Below are 15,612 nucleotides of genomic sequence, written 5' to 3'. Positions count from 1 at the left end.
TCAACATAGGTTTTCTGTAATTTTTTTTAAAGGCTTCTAATTCGACACTATGTATTAGCACAGAAAACGTACTAAGTACGTTTTCTGTGGTATTAGTTAGGATTTTAGGTATATTATCCAATACAATCCCTTGTCGGATTTAAATGAATTAAAAAATAACTAGGCCTATTAATTAATTAGTTAGGAATAACGAATAACTTACATTTCAATATCTCATTGTGGAACTGCCCAAAAGCTAAGATTTTAAGCCAAGGCTATTAGTATTTCTTTCTGTAAGTGATAAGCCTATGCCACTAGCTCAAAACATGTTGTTTTACCACAATCAGTTACTTTTGGCAGTAAATCATTTTTATTTATTTTATTTGTTGAAAAAACTACATTATTATTAGTGTTGTATCTAATAATAAAATTATCATATAATTTAACATAATATGCTCGTTTTTATGCGAGCACCATATTCCCAATAAGAAATTTATATTTGTTTGTAAATATATTACTCAATATGTTTTGAAATAAATTGAATTTAAATTACTTTGGATGAGTGGTAATAGGCCATTGTGAAAACAGAAACAGAAATATGAAAACAAAAATCGTAGGATTGATACAGTTTAAGAATTTTCATACTTGAATAAACGTTGTATTAACTTTGTTGTGATGGAATTTATTGGAAAATTATCTTGTACGATACATTCTGTACATATTAGAAGATACATTGTATGTACCATCGTCAGTTCATAGTACATTAGTTTGTCGGGGTCAACGTCCGCGCACATTTAAACTTGTGCATCGGTCAATATTTGTATACAGCGGTACAGTAGTGTTTACACTGCTTGGATTGGGTAAATGAAACCAAATGACGTACAAAGTGTAGCACTATGAAAAATAATTAGTACTTTACTTTAAAATCATTTTCTGTCGTTTAATATCCCAACGAATTTCTTACTTTGACTAGGAATTGGCAATGATATACCGGTAAGCATTAGAGTTAAGTATTTTTCTTGTTTAAAATATAATTTTCTTTGGTCTCTCGACACAAACGATTGTTTTTCTCATTGCTAGAACTAGGGGTTGCAGCATTATCACCTAGATAAAATCCATTGGTGTATTTTTCTGTATGTATTTAAACCGTCAAAACAAGTCCCATAAATGTCAAGCAAGATTTTATCACATGCCAGTGAACATAATTGCACATACAGATTTATTTCAAAATGTTTCATAATTCATTTCAGTCAGTCATGTTTTATTCTCAAGATACGTAGCCAATATTTTTTTGTCCAGCAGTTTGTTAAGCTATTTGGTGAATTTGTGCAAAGACAATAAATTAAGAATGGGTGGATGATACCGGAATTGTAGTTGATAACATTGTCAATGTTTCAAGGACGTGAAAGGAAATGAATTGCGGTCAGTTACGTAACCTCATATTGAGTCTAGTCTCTTTCTGTGGTCTATTTTACAATCTTATCTAGTTAAAATGAATCGATACGAATGATACTAATGTCAAATTATTAAAATAATGTGGCCTATATACCTTTTTCCTTCATAACAGAATATAAGTTACCATGAAACGTGTAAATTATTACTTTTGTTTGGATACAGTTTTATACTGACTTCGAAATTGTAAATGTAAACCAATAACTATAGAGGTCATTGTATAATAATTATTTCGTTGCATTTAATTGAACTATGTAGGGTTGAAGTTAATTTGCAAACTATATTTGTTTGTCCAACAAACAGTTTAACCTACATATTAGCTTCAGACCACCCTGTCGTAATATTTAGTCATCATTGTGTTATTCCATTCGCCATTGTGTTAAGTCATAAGTCATTTATTTGGCCAGATTTACATTAATGCATTGGCTAAGTCAATATACATAAAAAATACAGAGTGTCTTATAAACCATAAAATAACTACTAAACTAAACAATATTTACATGCAATCAATTCATGAACCAAGCATACCATATTAGCCCAGTCAAATTAGCTTTAAAATTCATAAAGAAAAACAAAAAATGGTATAGTTTTGGAAATTGGGTTAAAATGTCAGTTAAGGCTTCTACTTTATCATACTAAAAGTCCCCTAACGTGAGACTTGAGCTTTCGCCGCCATCTTGGATTTTAGGTACAATTTTCTGTTTATTCTAAATTTTCTCATAAAGTATTAATATTTTATATACCACATGCAATTACAAAACTAAAGTACACAAAATTTGCTACAAAAGTTGTATTTACAGTTTTCTTGTAATCCCAACTGTTTTAGAGAAATATGTACTTAAATATGTAATTTTATTAATTTTTAGGTACATTTTTTTAGTTTTTCTAAATTATCTCAACAACTAATAATATTTGACATAGCATATATAATTGCAAAGTTGAAGTACACAAATTTTACTACAAAATGCGTGTTTAATACTGTTCAGTAACTGTGTTCCGTTTGAGAAATATATGCACATTAATATGATAATTATTTAATTTGTTTGTCATTTAGCCCTGCATGTGGGCTATTATTAAAGAGTATATTATATAAACTTTATGTTATGATATAAATCACCCTCTGGTGCCAATTATTTACAATAGTTATACACATTATTGTATATTAATAGTTTTAGGGGTGGTTGACCATTATTATTATTATTATTATTATTATTATTATTATTATTATTATTATTATTTATAGAGTACTATTTCTTTTTGGTCTCTTTTACAACGACCTGTTTAAAATCCGTGCAACCTCTTGGATGACTCTTTATTTGGTTAATGGTGTTAACCATTTGCATACAATTTAATTGTATCCCATTAATAATCTTGAAAATCGGCCTGTGGGGCAGAGCCCTAAGAGAGTTCGTACATACCAATATTTTTTGGCAAATCTACACACTCTGAGCTTCATTTTGATGGGTCATAACCTTATACTTTTAATTGATTAATGGTCTCAACCATTTATAATAAAATTAGATTGCATCACTTAAATAATATAACATATTGGAATTCGGCCTGTGGGGCAGAGCCCTAAGAGAATTCGTTCATACCAATACTTTTTGGCAAATTTACACACTCTGACCTTCATTGTGATGTGCTATATGTAGTGATGTAAAATACCTGGGTATTTAAAACTCGGGGTAAATACCCTGGGTATTTACCCGGGTAAATACCCAAAATCCATAAATACCCGGGTATTTTGGGTATTTATGAAATCAATTTAAATTTGTTTATATTTACCCCTAAATATGTTATTGTTATCACTACATGATAAATTAGGATAGCCTATAACACCTTTTACAGTAACTTGAAGCTTTGATAGTACCTTTTATTTAATGACTTAGCACTTTTTTTGTAAATAATACATAAAGTTTCTTAATAAGCATGGGGTTTCGTGTCTTAAATCGAGTAACATCAGTTAAATTTAACATAATAAAAAATAGGATATTAAAAAAGGCTGTGGCTATTTCAATTTTTATCATTTTATAAATTTACTAGCTGTACCCGCGGGCTTTTCCCCGTTTAACTTCAAGTGAGCTCGTTCGCATGGCTCAATCACGTCCTGGTTGAAGTTCGTTCACTCACCTTTTGGTTGCGAATTGGCTGTAGTCATAAATTTATAAAATAATAGTGCTGCACCCTGTTGGTAATCCTTGTAACTTTAATGCTATTGAACATCATAGAACAGAACCAACTTGTTTACTTGAAACAGCTGTTAAGAAATTCCTTTTAAATATGAAAAATCATAAGGTTAACATGGGAAACTCCAGAGCCACTGGGGTGGAGCCCGAAAGCCCGATCAGAATAAAAACTACCTAGTTTTCTTATTTAATGCCCAAAGAATCGGTGTACCGAATTTCAGCCTCCTAGGTAAATGGGAAGTGGGAGAATTAGTGATGAGTGAGTGAGTGAGTGAGTGAGTCAGTCAGTGAGGGCTTTGCCTTTTATATATTTAGATAACCATAACATAAACAGGCTGGGCGTGCAGGTGTGCAGTAATAAAACAAGCCTGTGATGCTACCTTTGATTGAGAATGCTAGAAACTAAACACTCTCTATGAAATGAAATCAAAACAACACCTCATCAGAGAAATAGTGAACCTACTTTTACTGTTATTTAATTATGATAGTTAAAATTTCTATTGTATAAATGGCTTGGAAGGCTAGACAGACCTAAGCCTGATTGACATAGGCAGAATGGCAGAATACTAAAAGTAATTAAACTTTTCTGTGTTACCGCTTAGTTGGAAACAATAATATATTTGGATAAACCTACTAAAAAAATGTAACTCCTGTTTTTTGGTCTAACTTAATATAATTTTGGAAGATTTATTGTGCTATAGATTCAAATGTTTTGTATCACAAGTTTATGAAATTAGGTTTTTTTTTATTTTGATACCATTGATACCAACAAAAGATCTAGAACAAAAATATTATTAAATCCTGCCATATCCTACAGATTGAATTTTAATTATTTTCATAAGTTGTTTACACATAGGCCACTACTAGGTTAAATCTTCCTGTCATTCTTTCTAAATAATAATTATTACTTTACAAATTATTTTTCTTCACTTCCAATAAAATAAATTCATTTATCTATCATATTTGGAAGAAAGAAATTACAAAATCATAAGGAGTCAGGACCAGTGCAACCATGCGACCAGGGTATTATGCCGATAATGCTTTATGCTCAGACCTGGGTATTTATGGCGATTATACCCATAAGTAAAATGCTAGTAGTGACCATATGAAATTTTGTTTAACACATTTTATCATCATTTTACTATCCTTACAGGGTAATAATTGAAAAAAAAAAACATCTAAATCTTCTCTAACTTTAATAAAAATTATAAATACCCAGTTTTTGGGTATTTACCCGGGCCTGGGGTAAAAACCCGGGTAAATACCCAATTTATATTTACCTACCCACTGGGTATTTACCCGACCCACATCACTAGCTATATGCCTATATTTTTATTTGGTTTATGGCCTTAACCATTTACATAAAATTTGATTGTATAACTTTAATAATATAATAGATTATTTTCAAAAAAATGGAAATAAGCGAATCATTGAAATGTGATATTTGTGATCAATGTACAGTGGGCGGCGAGAGTTGTATTAAAGTTGGTGCGAAAGGTTTGGCAGGATTAATAAAAGCAAGCGAAGAAAGGAAAGATTATAATATGTCCATACATACTGCCTTAAAACGTATATCATCAGCCCATCATCTATTGCTGCAGCCAAAACCAAAGATAGTACACTTCCTCATAAAGAAACCTCGAGCACAACACTGCGATCATCACAGGTATAATTTGATTTTCAAACAAAGTGCTTATATTGTTGTCACACTTTGAGGATGAAAAATAAGCTTTTGGAGAAGAGACACAAAGTTTATATGGTGCGGAACTTGGATATGAAATATAAAGTGCAGGAAACAGCTAAGAATAGGCATAAAAGTTGGGGGACGAAGTAAATCTACGTATCAAATGTGTCGGACGTAATCATCAGGATTGCTATTCGTCCTTTCTTTAAGCTCGAATATCAAAATCGCGAAAAAGATCCGTCCAAACGGCTCCACACCAGTGGCTCTGGAGTTTCCTATGTTAACCTTATGAGTACTCATATTTAAATGGAATTAAACAATCTGAACAGATTTTTAAACTAAACAATTTGATTCTGTGATGCTCAATAACATTACAAAGTTAGAAGGTTTACCAATAGGTTTCAACACTATTAATTGTTTAAATTTATGACAACAGCTCATTTAGACCGAGCAACAACAAAAAGCTGTGACACAAAATGAAAACGTAGAATTCAAAGTTGGATATTTTACAGCTATATAGCCTACCTATGTATATATTTTTTTATTTAATAAATAATTTTTGATAGTGTGCGAATAAGACATTTTGTGCGAATAAGGCGTTTTATTAGTTAAGTGCATAATTCATTGACTTATTGACTTTAATAATCTATTGTGATTGTATGGTTTATTTACCCAAAAATAATGTTTAGGAAACGGATTAGCAAGTTAATACTTTTAGTGAATTACTAAACGTTTAAAATCTACATACAGCAGATCTATGGAACTTAATAGTTATTCTCTTTAGCGTTCTCTTCCCGTTGCGAAGCACGGGTATGACGGATAGTAAAATTAAAAAGAAAGGTTGACAAACGTTAAATCTAAAATTGTTTTGAACCAACAAATGGCATTAGAGGGTAAATTATGATTTAATTAAGGGATACCGTATAAGTGTGCAATGATTATAATTTTTAACTTATAACAGAAAGTTTCTATATACTATTTAATAGCCCAGATACAGGGTAAAATAATAACAAATTAAATTATCATATTAATGTGCATATATTTCTAAAACGGACGCAGTTACTAAACAGTAGTAAACACAATTTTTGTAGTAAAATTTGTGTACTTCAACTTTGCAATTATATATGCTATGTCAAATATTATTAGTTTTTGAGATATTTTAGAAAAACTAAAAAGTTGTACCTAAAAATAATTAAAATTACATATTTAAGTACATATTTCTCTAAAACAGTTGGGATTACAAGAAAACTGTAAATACAACTTTTGTAGCAAATTTTGTGTACTTTAATTTTGTAATTGCATGCGGTATATAAAATATTAATACTTTATGAGAAAATTTAGAAAAAACAGAATATTGTACCTAAAATCCAAGATGGCGGCAAAAGCTCAAGTCTCACGTTAGGGGACTTTTAGTATGATAAAGTAGAAGCCTTAACTGACATTTTAAGCCAATTTGCAAAACTATACCATTTTTTGTTTTTTGATTACATTAATTTGACTTGGCTATATGTCCATGACTACCCAGCAGCAATAAAATCACGGACACGGTAGGAACACTTGGACACCAGTAATTTTCGAAGTGATTTTTAAAAAATAACAGGGTTTGACTCAATTTTTAGATGGGTTGGCAATGCATTGAAAAGCAGTATACTGTTATAATAAAGATGTTTTTTGAAAAAGGTGGTTGAATGTTTTGAAGGTGGTATCTGAATATTAAGACTGTTTCGCAAAGAATATGGACATGATATGGAACTTGAAAAGATGGAAATGTTCTTTTTCAGAAAATAGAGTGTTTCGAGGATGTAAATGCATGGAAAAGTTAAAATATTTGAAGACTGAAAAAAATCTTTACATGAAGTTCGTGAGCTGATTTTAAAGATGGTTCGAATTGCTCTCTTTTGATGTGGAAATAGAAATCTGGTCCTTCTATTCTCACATCCCTAAGCCGGCACTGCGTACACTAAATGAGGAAATGTTCTCATCACATGTTTCGTCGTGGTGCAAGAAGGGCAACATTTAAACCCACTGAAAAGTATTCCACAAATTTAACTTTAAACATCCCATGTAAGCCCATAATTCACCTATTTTTCTTCAAAATCCAATGTTTACTCATAAAAGTAGTATATAAACGGACAAAAATTAATGTAAAAAACATTTTTTCAATACGTATACCGTAGCTATTTTTGGAATACACGTCCTAGTACCCCTGGTTGTTCTGATGTTTACTATAGAGTGTGCTACATGGTTACATTGTTACATTGTTTTACTTGTTGGAATTCAATTTTACTATATTATGCTATCATCTATACTATCAAACTTGTGACCTAATTATGACCTTTTGATCTTTGTTATTCTTGTCTTTTTCATAGCTAATTATTGTTTTCATCATTTTATTCTAACGGCCTGATTGTGTCTGCACTCCTTCTTACGTCAAACTTCAGTGTTTCACTTACCTCCAACCTTGTTAAAATGTTAGCTAAGCTCTTATCATTGTATTTCTTTCCTTTTCTTCACGTATAATTTCTTACATTGTGTCACGCTATTCATTGTAAAAATGGTGTACGGTAGGGTATATCGTATAAATAAATAAACATCAAACACTGACCATTTGAGATTTGATTTTCAACTCGTTCTAATATTTCACCTCGCGACCGAGACTGACGCATTTCACTGGTTAATTCGATCGACAGCGTCACAAAGTCAAGGTTAATCGGTACAATCGACTGTTTGGAGGAAGACAGAATTTGAACAGTAAGTGATCAATCAGCTGTTTATCATGACAACAACTTTAACTTACTAGAGATAATCGAATTAAATCGACAAAGAAACTTGGGTTACGAATATTTATAGTTTTATTTTAGAGAAACTCGGCAATTGAGACCTGCAATGAACGTGCTTCGACAGTGATATAACACATGTTCCCTGGAATTGCGACTGCGTGAAACTTTGCCAAACCGGACCACACCGACACCGACGCTGGTTCTGACACCGACACGTCTGGCGAAAGATCGGACCGCCCGGACCACCTACGTAGGCCTACCGTGTACAACTTCTGCGTATAAGCCGCAGCAAACCTGCAGACTAAGTGAATTGCCATTTGCCTGATTGAATTTACTCTAAAATGTCTCCTTAAAAATATCACATTTATTCCCTATTTAAATAGCATTATTTCAACGAGTACTTAGGTCTGTTGCAAAAGGTAGGGTAAAAAAGGGGTTTTTTGTAAAATGTTCATAGCTTAGTATGAAATAAATGTATTTTCCAAATTTGATGAAAATATGTTCACAAACAAGCAAACTACAACAGTTTACGTTTTCTCCATAAGAATAACATGAGAATATTTTATTTACAACTTTTCAGAACTTTCTCCGTAAGGCGCATAATAACGCTTCAATATACTAAATTATTTGTTTTTTGGGCTCTACTAAATGGTTTATAAAGAAATTGCAAAATTTTATGTTTTAAGTGTCAACAATGGGAAAACCCCAATGTTTACCCCATAAAACTCCCCATAAACCCCCGTTCCCATAGTCCGATCATGCTGGTTCGCGAACTCGTCCGAAAAATGTAGGTTTACACGTTTATACCAAATTTCATCAAAATATGATCATTTTTGCTCGAGTTATTGTGCTAACGGACACAAACACACAAATATAAATAAATAAATATATGAATTTGAACGAATGGTGCTTTTGGCCTCTGGGGACCTCAAAACGAAAAAGTAAATCGGTCCTGGGTCCAGGTTTTACCATGAGTAGCCTACTACAGTAATAGATTATTCCCTATATATGAAATTCGCTCAAACCAGTCGACGTAACTGGTATTTTCATCGTCGGTGGTTTAAAACGTGTTGAATGAAACGTCCAACACTTGGTCTTTCAGCTAGAAATGTTGCGGAACTTTCAACCTATTGACATTATTATGCTATACATGGATATTTTGCAAACATCCATTTATCAAATGCTTCTTACTTAATACAAGAGATAGTATTGTCGTTTAATTAATTACGTTTGATATCTTCTTCCATTAGCTGGAGAACATTTTTGAGAATGAAAAATACACTCATTGAAAGAATAACACTCTTAAAAACCTTTACTATTCAAAACTAGCATTTGTCTCATGTTTTGAGGCTTCCAAAAAAGTATAACACAGGCCTGATTCAAATTTACAAACAACACGTTTGTGTTACATATCTATTAAAACATTGTTCATCGCGATTACTAAAACAACCATATTGCCGATTTGCATTACAAAATACTTAACTATTCATCTGTTCAGCCATTGTATAAGTTAAGATTAGTTTCAATAGTCAATGGTTGTACTGAACAATTTCGAAACCTTTCTTACAACATTTTTTTACGATACCAAAAAAGTATTGCAACAACTGAAACTGATACATTAGGCTCCGAATCGCAAGTAGTATCTCTTTCTACTGGTTTTGGTTGTATGACCTTTTCTACTTACTACTCATATCGTCGACATGTCATCAGAATGCAGCTTTTAATTAATGTTCCATTGATATAATTGTTCGTGTTATATATACTTTTAGGAAGTAAACCGGCAAACTTTGAAGACGGTCACTTGAAGTTCTCCTAGTCTATGACGCAAATCACAGAACGTCAGTGTACTCAGGTAACACATCACCAGTCCATGAATAGATTACTTCCGCATCAGGATATCTCTTCTGCATTTTTATATAACAAACTTTACATGATAACATCAACAATTTTTTCAATTACGCTGTCAGTTGAAATCGCTTGAAACTTTAAAGCGACAAACAAAATCGCTGAAAATAATCCCTATAAGTACCAAATCGCTACCACTGGACATGGGCCTATGTTTCCTGTGATCGTGGTTGTGAGATGGTTGTTCTGTAGACTGTATGTAGTAGATGTAGAGGCCAGTGACTCGGTCTGAGGTTACAGGTTAACATTATCTATATCACGTGTTAACATCATTGACCACACAACCGCGGAGAACTGCAATTGTGGACAGATAGTCTAATGTCAACATAATCAAAGTTTATTTTTATTTTGGTTAGACGTCTCTGTGTGTGTTGTAATTTTTTTGATAAAATTATTTACAGTCCTACGAAGAGGCGATTGATTTTTATGCAACTGCGGGTTGGTAACGATTTTGTGAAAATGTCAACTTTCAAAAATTTATTGTAATTAATTATGGCCCAAGCAATATTCTCCGGTGGAACAGCTGTTCAACAATAAGGGTCAAAACTGTAACGCGGCATACAAATCAGGTAATGACTTAACTCAAGGAAATAATTCGCTTACGAAGCAAATTAGTGAAACTTTTAATTTTTCAACCATTTTGTTTTTGGAAATGTTAGAAAGCTGAAACTTTCACAGAACATTTAAAACCCTACTTTATAAATTGTGTAAAGTTTCCAGGCTTTCGGTGAATGAATGGGCTAGTGATTTAAAATCAAATATCTAGATCCCTTCTTCGGGGGATACCCTGTATTTTCCTATTTCTTTATATTCAATCAAGATTTCTATTGTGGACAATTATTCAATTGTAATTTGAAGTACGGGTCAGGTTTGTACGAAACATTTGTTAGTTCGACAAAATTGTTTACGTTTCCGTTTACAATTAATTGCTACCCATCTTTTGAACGATGCCATACTTAAGATATGTCCTCTCATTTAAATTTATGCAGTTGATTTATTTAAATTTTATACAATAATCGGCTACGTTAAAGTATGAGGAAATCAGTTACTTAGCCAATGTCGCTTACTGTCCAACAATAATGTACTTTCTCTCAATGATAGTTGGTAAACTTTTTAGCTAAAAACCACTGCTTTCAATACGTGCACAGACGTGTCATTGTAAAAATCATATCCTATGTTCTGCGAATGTAAAACTATACACAACTAAAATTGTAATCTTTGCTCTGTCTGTCATTTCATCAGACAATAACCAATTCTTGCTCGTTATGGAGTAACGGGTTGAATACTAAGTTATAGCGCTGAGAGATCATACATTTAATTAGTTAAATTATGGTATGACACAGTTTAATCTAATCAAAACAGGACGCAGTGACGTAACTGGTAAGCTTTTCTGATGCTTCTCGTTATTACAGTAGGCTATTTATTAAAAACAAATATCCGTCTCAATAAAACCTATCCATTTGTACTCCTGTAAGGAACAAAATATACGTAACTACGCAAAATAACAATATGTTCTATGTGGAGGACGCTATTTGGTTGTAGTTTAGGTCTAATTGATTAGTAGTATGGAAACGCACTTTACACTTAATCAAAAACTCACTTAAATCACCGCCACTTATCATTTATTTGCCGGATCGATCCTGAGAAAATTCATTAGCTTTTTGATAGTTCGAAACTGGACCTAGCTGTCGTTGATCATTGGGCTGATGAAACAGAACAGCTGATCTTAAGTCAGTGCAGCTACACAGATCATCCCACTCCATTCTACACTCATCCTTCACTCATAGATTAAAATACCCACCTAGGTGGCGTCCCCATCTCAATTGATAGTTGTAAATAAATGAATTGAAATCGTGAAGTAAAAAATACTGCTAACTGACGTCAACAATGTTGTAAACCAGAATAAACTATTTGGGTGATGCGTAGGGGCCTATAATTTCTCAAACAAACCCACATTTCATGATTGCATACAGACACAGTACTGAGTTTGCATTGATGAAATCGTAAATATAAAGTTCCCGCATGCAACATGTGCCAACCATTTTCGACTTCCGCTATTTAAAATCAGGCTGCGTATCGAAAGCTGCGATTGCAGCTGACAAGTTTACCAACTATCAAATGTGAAAGTACATCCTCGTGTGACAGTTGGCGACATTGGCTAGACATGAACATCAGACAGCCTGGTCGTGAGACTAGTTTATCGTTGAGTTAGGTCACCTATAAATTAACATATACAGTGATATATAATTCAAATATAATCAATCATAGATGACCCTGAAGGGAAACATTCCTAGTCCCTGAGCTTTGTCCTGGCCAAATCTACAATCCGTAACACATAATCACGTATTCGCTTAACAGGTTCAAAATTCTTTATTTGGTTGTAATTTTTTTATTTAGGGACTTTGAAGTATTTTTAGCTTTACTTATTCTGTGGGTTTGTATTGTTTTCCTCCAGCGTCGACTGTGGTTGTATACTTTTATTGAAACCTTAAAATACTTCCCCTCCAGAGGACGGAGTCGGATTCAGGATCCTGAAACGTCATGAACACATTGTTATTTACTACTCGTGATGTTAAATTGTGTAATCTGTTAAACGACGTGTATGATAGTTCATCGACATGTACATCACATGTGCTCCACACTCCACGTTCACAATCACTTTAGTAACGGATAACTTAGCAGAATAACCTTCATCTAGCAGATAAATGCCAATTGACCATCATATTGACTCCTCCATTAGCGAACTCTTCTGACGGGAACGGATCAGTCTGGGATAATTGTTGACACAAATTGCTGTTCTCTTCTTTTTCCCTGGAGCATCGATCTCTATTCGATGCCCTGGAGATAGTGACAGTGACTGACTAGTGTGATAGACGGCCACCTTCCTCTGTACTTTACTTCTCTGTAGGGGTAGTGAGCTTTGGGTGACTTGCTGTATAAACCATTGTCAAAACAACTCAGAATCATTTTGTGTTACAATGCAATTGTGTTCTACACAAACCATTGATTCGAGATAGTTTTAATTAATCGTGTAATAAACCTAATCTTACACAACTTTTTCCCCTAATGATCTATTACCAAGCTGTAAATGAAAAGATTATTCTTTTATTATAGTTTTTATTGGAGCAAAATATAAAATGTCCAACGAAAATGGATTTATTCAAGATTTTTAGTGTTACGCTTTAGTAATGGTGTAGTTACAAACCGTTTGGAACAAAAATTGTAAACTCTAGCTTAGACAATATGTTTTGAGAAACATCTCTTTCATTGTTTCAAAGTCAAATATTGTTTCTGGATTCATTTCTTATAGATTTCGCTAATGTGCATAAGATAATTGTTCATAATATGCCGAAAAGTGATAATTATAACAAATCTATGTCAAGAAGGATTGATAGTTCTTAGCTTGTGCCTTATCACAAACGACGACACGTGACGTACCGAGTGTGTATTACACCTGTCTGCCATTACACCTTGCTACTGTCACTGTCAGCAGATAACAGCTGATAAGCCACAGCCACCTTGACATGTTTGCGATATAAAACAGCTGACAAGTTGCCAGCTCTGCTAAAACTGACCGAGTCACCGCCGCTGACGTCACCTCAGCCACTGCCACCCTGGTCATCATATCATTGACTAAGGAAATTAAAGTAATAAAATAAAATAAAGGAAACTTTTGCTTCCTTGTCGGTGATCGTGATCATATCTTGCACTAAAAGAGGTATGCTACTGTAGTTCACATCAGCCTATAGTCTAGACTTGTTAATTCATTTATTTTATACGGTTTTGTTAAATTATATATTCAACAACAAGCAAATAATGGCAAATATGTCGTGATTAACTTTCTTTGATCAATGTGTTATTTTAACTGTGTTATAGTTATGACTAATTATGTTTGATACCTGACTTTTTGTAATATTTTAGGCATAAATAATAGTTTCCAAGATATAGTCCATGAACCGTTAGTATTCCAAGATATAAAAAGATGTTTTACCGAACCTTTTCTTTTCAAATTAAACATTGTCTTAATTGCCCTTTTCTGCTGCGATAAAATCATTTTTTAAGTTGTTTCATGGTTTTGTCTAAACCATATTATAATGTGAATGCTATTAGTATTGGATTCGGGACAGCAACGTCATTAGTTTATTTTTATGATCCATACCGGTTCTGTTCAAGTACTATTCGTGTCTATAACATGTATACACCTGGTTACAACGTGTAAAAATATTACAGTTAAAATATTAGGATCCGTATCTAAATTTACTTTTTACACAAAGACTTAGCAGTCTTTTTTCGAGATTTAGTGTAATCTAACTTAAAGTTACCTGTTAAAGACATATTTATATTGATTCACCATCAAAGTTAAACATTTACATAAAACTTCGATGTACTGTAATATGAATTATTATCTAAATTTATACTCACTAATTTAATATTTGTCTCAATTCTTCCGTCTTAAACAATTTTTACATAAACTAATCTAAAAATCTAGAAACACAGTCATAGCTTTGAGTATTCAAAGTAACAAAACCAAACACGATATAAACTGAAAATATTTTACACTGAATAAGAAAATTTCAAATAATGGTCCTGAGCTAAAATTTCATTTTATAAGCATACAGCTAAGTATCAATATTGTTGTCCAGTGAAGCCAACGGTTCAAGATCCTGCCTAGATCCACACGCCCAACGTTAACAAGTACACACAATTCCATGGAGTATTTTGACCTTCAGATAAGAAATGTGGGTTACATGTTAGTTTCAAATAAATTTTTCAAACAAATCAGAAGTATTCCATCCGGTTGTGCTACGCTACGAGAAACTAATTCCGCCTAATTATATATTTAAAATGACTGTCACAGTCTATTTTCCTTCGGTCCAACAGACAGAAACGTTTGTTGTAGTCTTCAATTTTTTTAGACTCGTCAAAATGCTAGAGAACTCTAATAATTTATTCACCAAATAACAGATTAATTAACTACATTTGATAATCACCAGTTCTTTTGCAGAGTGTATGTAGCCGACTTGTTGCGGATATTATGGAACCGCTCTACTGTCAGCCCGTTCAGAGAACTGCTCCAGACTTGGACGACGCCCACCCGTCCATCATACATCCACAAGACCTTTAGAATATTGTCTTTGGTTATTTAGACCAAGTCCGCCTTACTTATCATAGGATCTGCCAATTGATATTTTGGCAAGCTCTGTGATAGGCTATCAAGACAATACGAAGTAGGCCAATGTCTTTGCAAGGAGATCTACAGCTGTTAGATGTGTCTGTTGAACTGATGTACTTGTAAGCACTCGCCCTCTGAGGCAAGGTCGACTATAAATACAACATGTAGGGCATCACAGGGACGGCGCGCTGGCAACTCTTCCCGTAGTCTTCATTCATTCCTACTTGAAATGTGTCCGTCGTCTCACATCAGTCCAAGGTCTGAAACTGGTACAGAAGTTGATTGTGAAGATATAGCGTCGGGAATGGACCGGATGCTTTAACAGCTCGAGGGTTTCAGAGCCTGACACTGAAGTTTGTTGAAGAAGACAGATGTTGCAGTCTTATCAGACAAAAGTCTTGTCCAGGGTAACTTCGTAGATAGTGTTTTTCAAACGCATCCCTAATTACAGCT

At 33.3% G+C, this 15,612-nt stretch overlaps 1 protein-coding gene across 1 annotated transcript in view; it reads left to right on the top strand.

The window, feature by feature from the left end:
- LOC128990504 (sialin-like) overlaps positions 1-15,612 on the top strand; it is a 61,272-nt gene that overhangs the window by 522 nt on the left and 45,138 nt on the right. The window lies entirely within an intron of this gene.

Source organism: Macrosteles quadrilineatus, unplaced genomic scaffold (genome assembly GCF_028750875.1).
Source record: "Macrosteles quadrilineatus isolate MER2022 unplaced genomic scaffold, UCM_ALF_1.0 Scaffold_3__2_contigs__length_128488019, whole genome shotgun sequence".
Lineage (NCBI taxonomy): Eukaryota > Metazoa > Arthropoda > Insecta > Hemiptera > Cicadellidae > Macrosteles > Macrosteles quadrilineatus.
This window is presented reverse-complemented; position numbering and strand designations above follow the sequence as displayed.